The sequence below is a fragment of the Arachis ipaensis genome, chromosome B09, assembly GCF_000816755.2.
Source record: "Arachis ipaensis cultivar K30076 chromosome B09, Araip1.1, whole genome shotgun sequence".
In the NCBI taxonomy this organism is placed as follows: domain Eukaryota; kingdom Viridiplantae; phylum Streptophyta; class Magnoliopsida; order Fabales; family Fabaceae; genus Arachis; species Arachis ipaensis.
In genome coordinates this window covers 140,569,549-140,577,813 of record NC_029793.2, presented here as the reverse complement: position 1 = coordinate 140,577,813, position 8,265 = coordinate 140,569,549, and the positions used below count along the sequence as shown (strand labels likewise).

Genomic DNA, 8,265 nt, shown 5'->3' with positions numbered 1-8,265 from the left:
TATCTTGGTATATTTCTTGGTTTATGAAAAATGACATGTATCTCCAAACTTAACTCATGTGCATATTTGTATATATGTATATATGATATTTGCTGTTACCATATATTCATCTGTGAGATGGCTTTAAATATTAACCTTGCGAGCAACTAAATGATTTTTCATGATGAGTAAGTTAATTACATTGAACCAATAAAGGCTTATATTACCATTTGCTTATGAAATCCGAGTCTAGAGCCAAGTAGGTCCTTACGACAAGTAACACCTAAACAATTGACATTGGTCATAACGTGTCAAAAGTTGGGGTGTTACAATCCACTAAAGTCTTAATCTTCCAAGATATATCAGACTTCTTCAAAGCACAATACACTATCCAAGGAAAATTTTCTCCCTTACAAACAGCCCTAACACGCACATTATCATTCTTCTTTAAAACAATATTCCTACTCCACTGTATAGTATAGTCCCTAGTAGCATTCATAAATCTACGCTTTGTCTTGAAGATCATACCTACCTCAGGCTTTAACTCTCCAAACTTGGCTTTCTCGTTATACAGTAGATAAACCGCACAATCCTCCTCATCATAATCTAACTCTTGATTCATGTCTTTTGACTTCCAGGACCCACAATCAGATGCATTATCAGACTCTACATTACTTTCTGATTCTGAAAAATTGATAACAAAAGGTATTTATTAATCGGTTTCATAAATAAAAGTTGTAACACAACACCATAAACAATATAACAAAGTTCATTGCATATCATTTGAATCCGATATCTCACCATCTTCAATATCCTCATAACTAGAGTCATCCGTATCAATTGCCTTATTAGTGGCTCTACTATATGCAAGCCTAAACCTCTCCTTGATTTCATATTTCTTTGGGAATGAGATTTTGAGGGTTGGCTATGAGTCTTTGATGGTTGGAAATGAGCTTTCAAGGGTTGGCTAGAAGATTTTGATGGCTGAGATGAGGAATTCAAGGGCTGATTGTGAAGAATTAATTGTGTTTCAGACTGTGATTTGGGCTGAGAGATGAGCTGTGATTTGGGTTGTGATTTGGGCTGACACATGGGTTGGGACAGTGGTTGTGATTTGTGCCTTGAACATTATCTCTTATTCAACTGGAAAGTATTTTTGGCTTGGATTTACAGGTGCTGTTGGTCTCTAATATAACTAACTCATCATGATCCTCAGTCATACACTCCACCATGTGTGGCTCTGAGACTCTATGCACAAAATAAATGTTGATCGAATTGTGATTCCTTTTACAATTCTTCACCATTTCCAATAAACCAGCATCTACTTCTAACTTCCTCAACCCAACTTCAAGCGACATTCTGGGTATTTTCCAGCAACAATCGTCCACCTCTGAATATCCTAACTCCTTATAATATCCCCTTATGAAGAAAACATCTAGAGTATCCCCTTCAACTCCTGCTAACACCTTTGTATTGTTTGGTTTATGAATTTTTGATCCACTTTCGTCATTTTTAAACCTTCCATCATGATGGAAAACAAATGTCATTGGATAATTTTCTATCTACAAATTAAAAATAGCAATAGTGAATCACACAATACACTCTGTTTTTCATTATTTTAATTTTTGTATACAATGTATTTATGTTTCAGCAACAAAACTTCAATTACTAATTTAATCTAAAATGAACACCATCTCACCAAATCCTGCCTTTTACATGAACTAAACAAAACAAAATATTTTATTTATCCACACACATTGCTTCAGCCGTATAAAATCAAAGCATTTAGATTTTTTCAACATACAGAATGTGTGAACCATTGCAAAACCCTAGCAACAACCACCCCTAGCACAAAAACCCTAACCCGAAATCAATCAACGTTCAAAATCAACGAATATCATACTACTACACATTCATACAAAAAAAAAAAGAAAACAATGGAGAAGGAACTCGTGGCGCAAGGGAACTTACCTTTCACTGGAGACGGCACCTACCATCGCAAAAGAATGGTGGCCTTCAGACCACGATGAGGAGGAGCAGTTGCACTGCGAACGGCGTCGTCGATTATTGCTTCGACGGCTGATCAGAGCAGCTTCGTCTTCTCACTCTATTTGGGTGACTCTTCGTTGGCCTTGGGTCAAAAGAAAAAAAGTGTAAATGAAAAGGAGAACGGTGGTAGATTAATGGGAGAGGTACTTCAGTAATGGGCCATTTGTGCAAAACATCATCGTTTTGGTCCTGTTGAGTTGTCAGTTAACGGCCTACGTGTACCCCCGTTAATGGAAACTGTTAGCCCATTAATAGAAGGACAAACGTGATTGATGTTAATTTTTTTGAGAACTAATTTGATTAAAAAAGTATTTCAGAGACAAAAATGACGATCGTGCAATCTTTCAGAGACCAATTTGACCATTAACCTATAATTTCCTAACACATCTTACTTATAATCCTTTTGTTGTAAAATAAATAAATAAGGAAGATGAAATAAATATAAAATAAAAAATATAAATTAAAATTTCTATTATTAATATTCACCAATATTATTATTTTAACATGATAGAGATGATTCATATATATTATATATACTACAGTGTACATATATACGAAAGAGAGAAGAGTATCTTTGTTGTGTATATATTGTCTGAGACCTCTTCACTATTTATAACGCACAATGTTTATTTTTTCAAACTTCATTTAAGTTCAGTTTAACTTAGGAGCTTCATTCTTTTATCATAGGAAAACTGAGCTGCCCATTTAATGAATTAAAGTCACATATCATTAATTAAATGGGCATCCACATCCATATCACAATACTCCCCTTGGATGTCTCTTTAGGATTATACCTCATTAAAACCTTATTAAAGAAAAATCCAACGGAAAAAACTTTAGTGAAGAAAAAAGAGTACAATATCCTTTGTGATGATGACTACCTCGTTAAAAACTTTGTCAAGAAAAACCCAATAGGGATAAAAACATGATCAAAGGAAAAAGAGTACAACCTCCCCCTCTTGTTGATATTATTTAATATCTCGAAATCGGCGCATCCCAATCTAATGTACCAACCTTTTAAAAGAGGATTTTGGAAGTGACTTTGTAAATAAATCTGCCAGATTATCGCTTGAATGGATCCGTTGGACATCAATTATTCCTTAATTTTGAAGATCATGAGTAAAGAAGAATTTTGAAGAAATATGATTTGTTCTATCATCTTTGATGTATCCACCTTTAAGTTACGCAATGCATGCTGTATTATCTTCAAATAGAACAGTTGGAGCTATGTTATGATCACATGATGACAGAATATATTGGATCAAACTCTTAAACTAAAAACACTCATGACTTGCTTCATGTATCGCTATTATTTCAGCATGGTTAGAGGATGTTGCTGCTATCGTCTGTTTCGTGGACCTCCATTATATAGTTGTATTACCATATGTGAATAGGTATCCTGTTTGAAATCTTCCTTTGTGTTGATCAGACAAGTATCCAGCATCTGCATAACCAACTAATTATGACTTGGTTTCATACGGAAAAACAAACCCATATTAACTGTTCTATGAAGATATCAAAAAATTTGTTTGATTATATTCCAATATCTTCTTGTTGGAGAAGAACTATACATTGCTAGTAAATTAACCACAAATGCTATGTCAGGTCGTGTATTATTAGCAAGATATATTAGTGCTCCAATGGCATTGAGATATGATACTTCAGGACCAAGGATATCTTTATTTTCTTCTTTAAGACAAAATTGGTCATTTTTCACATCTAAAGACCTTACGATCATTAGGGTATTTAATGGATGTGACTTATCCATATAAAATATCTTCAAGATCTTTTTTGTGTATGCTGTTTAATGAATAAAGATCCCATTTTTTGTATGTTCGATCTGTAGGCTGGACAAAATTTAGTCTTTCCAAGATCTTTCATCTTAAATTCTTCTTTTAGAGCTTTTATAATTGTTGGAATCTCTTTAGAGATTTCAACGATATTTAAATCATCAACGTACACAACAATTATAATGAATCTAGATACATATTTCTTTATGAAACACATGGGCAGATATCATCATTTTTAAATCTGTTTTTTATCATATACTCAGCAATACGATTATACCATATTTGTCTAGATTACTTGAAACCATATAAAAATCTTTGCAATTTTACTGAGTATAACCCCTGCGAATATTCATGGGATGGTTTAGATATCTTTAATCCTTCATAGACTTTCATATAGATATCACGATCTAATGATCCATATAAATAGACTGTTACTACATCCATTAGATGCATATGTAGTTTATGGTATGCAGATAAACTGACCAAATAACACAATGTTATTGCATCTACTACAGGGGAATATGTTTTTTTCATAATCTATACCGAGCCTTTGTGAAAAATCTTGCACCACAAGTCGAGCTTTATAGCGTACAACTTCATTTTTCTCATTTCGTTTTCTCACAAATACCCATCTATATCCAACAGGTTTTACATCTTCTGATGTACAGACTACAGGTCTAAAGACTTCACGTTTTGCAAGTGAGTCTAACTCAACCTTCATAGCTAGCTTCTTCCCATTTCGGCCAATCATTCATTTGTTGACATTCTTCAACTGTTTTTGTTTCAAGATCCTTACTTTCATGCATGATGTGTAACACCATATTACATGCAAATATTTCATTGACAATTATTTTATTTCGGTTCTATTTTTCTCTTGTAAAGACATAATTTATCGAGATCTCATCATTTTCACAATTTTCAGGTACCTGAACGTCTTCTGGCGTCAAAACTATATCAAAATTTTGGACATCATTAAATATACATTTAAATACATTAAATATACATTTAAATGCAGATAACTCTGATTTATTTGAATTAAAAAAAAATGAGATTCGCCCCCCTTTTTAATTGATTAGGGGGGTTGGTCCCCTTACGACACACGAGAACGCTCTAATTTGTAGAAACGTATGTTTCTATATATATAGACCCAGTCTCCGGTTCGACAAAAGGTCCAATTATGTGTAATAATAGCATTGTAGCAGCAGCGGGTATAGTTTAGTGGTAAAAGTGCGATTCGTTCTACGGACCCCTTAAAAGTTAAGGGATCCCGCCCTCCTTTGCTTCATATCTCGATCAAAAACTTTATTTCTTACTTAAAGGGATTTTGAATCCTTTATTCCTCTCAATGAAAAATTCAAGGAATAATCTAAATTATCGTAATTTGTATCTAAGAAGAATCAATTCTCAATTGACAAATTGAATTCTAACATTATGAAACATAAGTTTTTTAAATTGGATCAAAAGTCCAATTTTTTTTGAGTATTGGATAAAGGATCCATGGGAAAAACTATAGAAAGTTTTTTTTTTTTAATCGTAACTAAATCTTCTTCTTTTTTTCTTTTTTGTAGTCTAAGAGAGGTTGAGGCACAATAGCTATTAAACGATTACTCTAGTTTACTAGAGACATCGATATCCTTTTTTTAGCTCGATGGAAATTTGATTCTTTTCCTAAAGATTCTTTCAAATAGAAATAGAGAACGAAGTAACTAGAAAAAACAAACGTATATTTGTAAAATACTCCTTTTCTATAGGGATCATCTAAAAAGCAAGGCGTTTTCAATGTATTCATACAGAAAGGCTGACATAGATGTTATGGGTTAGCGGAATCTTTTTCCCGTGTTCCATATTTCTTCTTTTCTGAATCCCTTCCGTAAAGGAGCCGAATGAAACAAAAGTTTCACGTTCGGTTTTGAATTAGAGACGTTAAAAAAAAAAAAGATAAATAAACGTCGACTATAACCCCTAGCCTTCCAAGCTAACGATGCGGGTTCGATTCCCGCTACCCGCTTTTATCTTATTTCTATATTAGATTAGAATCTTTCTTTTTTTTTTTAGATTAGAATAAAATGTGGAATAAAATAAATACATTTTTTTAGTAAATTTTTTATCATTTCTGTATTTTGTTTTTAGTTATTTTATTCAATTTTATCAATTAATACAATATTCAATTTTCCAATTTGAATATAAGATTTTTGAATATAACATTCATTATATTATATATATTTATATATATAGTATATATATCTATATATTATATATTAGTATTTGTAGATATTATTCCATTTTTTCTTCTAACTTTTCACTAAATTGAATTTAGTGAAAAGTTAGAAGAAAAAAAGAAAAGCGTCCATTGTCTAATGGATAGGACAGAGGTCTTCTAAACCTTTGGTATAGGTTCAAATCCTATTGGACGCAAATAATTTGCATTATGTATTTTATATTTATATATTATAAATATAACTCTAAATAGAATTTCTATATTTCTAAAAACTAAAAATAAAATATAAAAAAAAAAGATTTTGAATGATTTGAATTGAACAAGAACCACTTATCCTTTATTTATTAATATAAATATAGAATATCTAATATAATTAATTTATTATATTATTTATTCAAAGAAAAGATATTAAACATGAAAGAATTGAATTTAGTGAAAAGTTAGAAGAAAAAAAGAAAAGCGTCCATTGTCTAATGGATAGGACAGAGGTCTTCTTTACTATGTTTTTATCATTTTCAACATGAATAATATTTACCTCTTTTCTTTTTCGAGAATTTGGTTTAATTACTCTGTTGGTCCCTATAGATTCGTGAAATTTTCAATTAGGTCCCTATACTTTTTTTCTTTTTAATTGAGTCCCTACACAAATTTTTTTTAATTAAGTCCTTCTTAGTAGTAATTGGCTTAATTTTATAGGGACCCAACTAAAAAAAAAAGAATTGGTATAGGGACCTAAATAAAAGGAAAAAAAGTGTAAGGACCCAATTAAAAAAAAATTTTGGTGCAAGGACTCAATTAAAAGGGAAAAAAAGTATAGGGCCCTAATTGAAAATTTCGCGAAACTATAGGGACCAACAGAGTAATTAAACCCAAGAATTTTTGTTGTTAGAACCGATAGCCTACCATACTTCTAAGGTGAATTTATTTCGGTGGCCATTTTTCGACCGAAACATCAATTTGAATTGGAGCATTTTCAGATGGTATATAGGATTTAGTAATCCTTTTCGTATCAAAAAATGCATCAGGCAATTCATTTGCTATCTTTGTAAATATATAATATTTTGAACTTCTAGTTCACATTACCCTGATCGATGATCTAAATGCATTAAGGATGATGCATTCCAATTAAGTTCTTTTTCAAGAAGCTTATTCTTTTCCCCTAATATTGAAAATTTTGATTCATCAAAATGACAATATGCAAATTAAACTTTAAACACGTCTCTTGTTTGTATCTTAAGATACCTTACTGTAGAGGGAGAATCATATCCCACATAAATTTTTAATTTTCTTTGGGTCCTATTTTGGTGCGAGAAGGTGGGACAATTGGAACATATATCGCACACCCAAATATCCTCAAATGGGAAATATTTGGCTGTTGGCCAAAAGCTAATTGCAAAAAAGAGAATTGATGGTAACTTATTGGTCTCAAACGAGTAAGTGTTGCAGCATGTAAAACTACATTCCCAAACAGAAGTTGGGAGATTTGTTATCATAAGTAAGGGTCTAGCAATTAATTGGAGGCGTTTAATAAGTGATTATACTAACCCATTTTGTGTATAAACATGAACTACTGGATGTTCAATGCTTATTTTGTTAGCCATACAATAAGCACCAAATGCTTAGAAAGTGAATTCATCAGCATTATCAAGACGAATTGTTTTGATTGGATTTAATCGAATAATTTGAGCAAGTAATATCGCAAACTCCATACTGCAAGAAGACAATAAGTACACATGTGACCATCTCGAAGACATATCTATTAGGACAAAATTAGTTTTTCCTGAGAATATGCAGCACAACAAAATTCACTAGATTTAAAAATCTTCTGGTTCTTTAATGAATGTCTATGAGAGTTTTCAATAATTCTCCGCATCATTGTTGTTCCATGATGACCCAATCGATCATGCCAAATTATAAATTCATTTGGGTTAATAAACTTCTAGTTTATAATGGCATGTGATTCAATTGCACTAATTTTGGTATAATATAATTCAAATAAAAGTGAGGGTAACTTTTCTAATATATCCTTTTTATTTGAATCATGAGTTGTGATACATAAGTACTTGTGATTTTCCTCATTCATTGTTTTAATATGATATCCATTTCGACGAATATTTTTAAAACTCAACAAGTTCCTTAGAAACTTGGTAGACAATAGTGCATTATTTATTATGAATTCTGTTCCTCTGATAAACGAAATTATAGCTCTTTCGGAGTCTTCTATCACAT

At 31.7% G+C, this 8,265-nt stretch overlaps 1 non-coding gene across 1 annotated transcript; it reads left to right on the top strand.

The window, feature by feature from the left end:
* On the top strand, window positions 6,162-6,233 carry TRNAR-UCU. Its single transcript has one exon. It is a non-coding gene; the product is annotated as a tRNA-Arg (tRNA).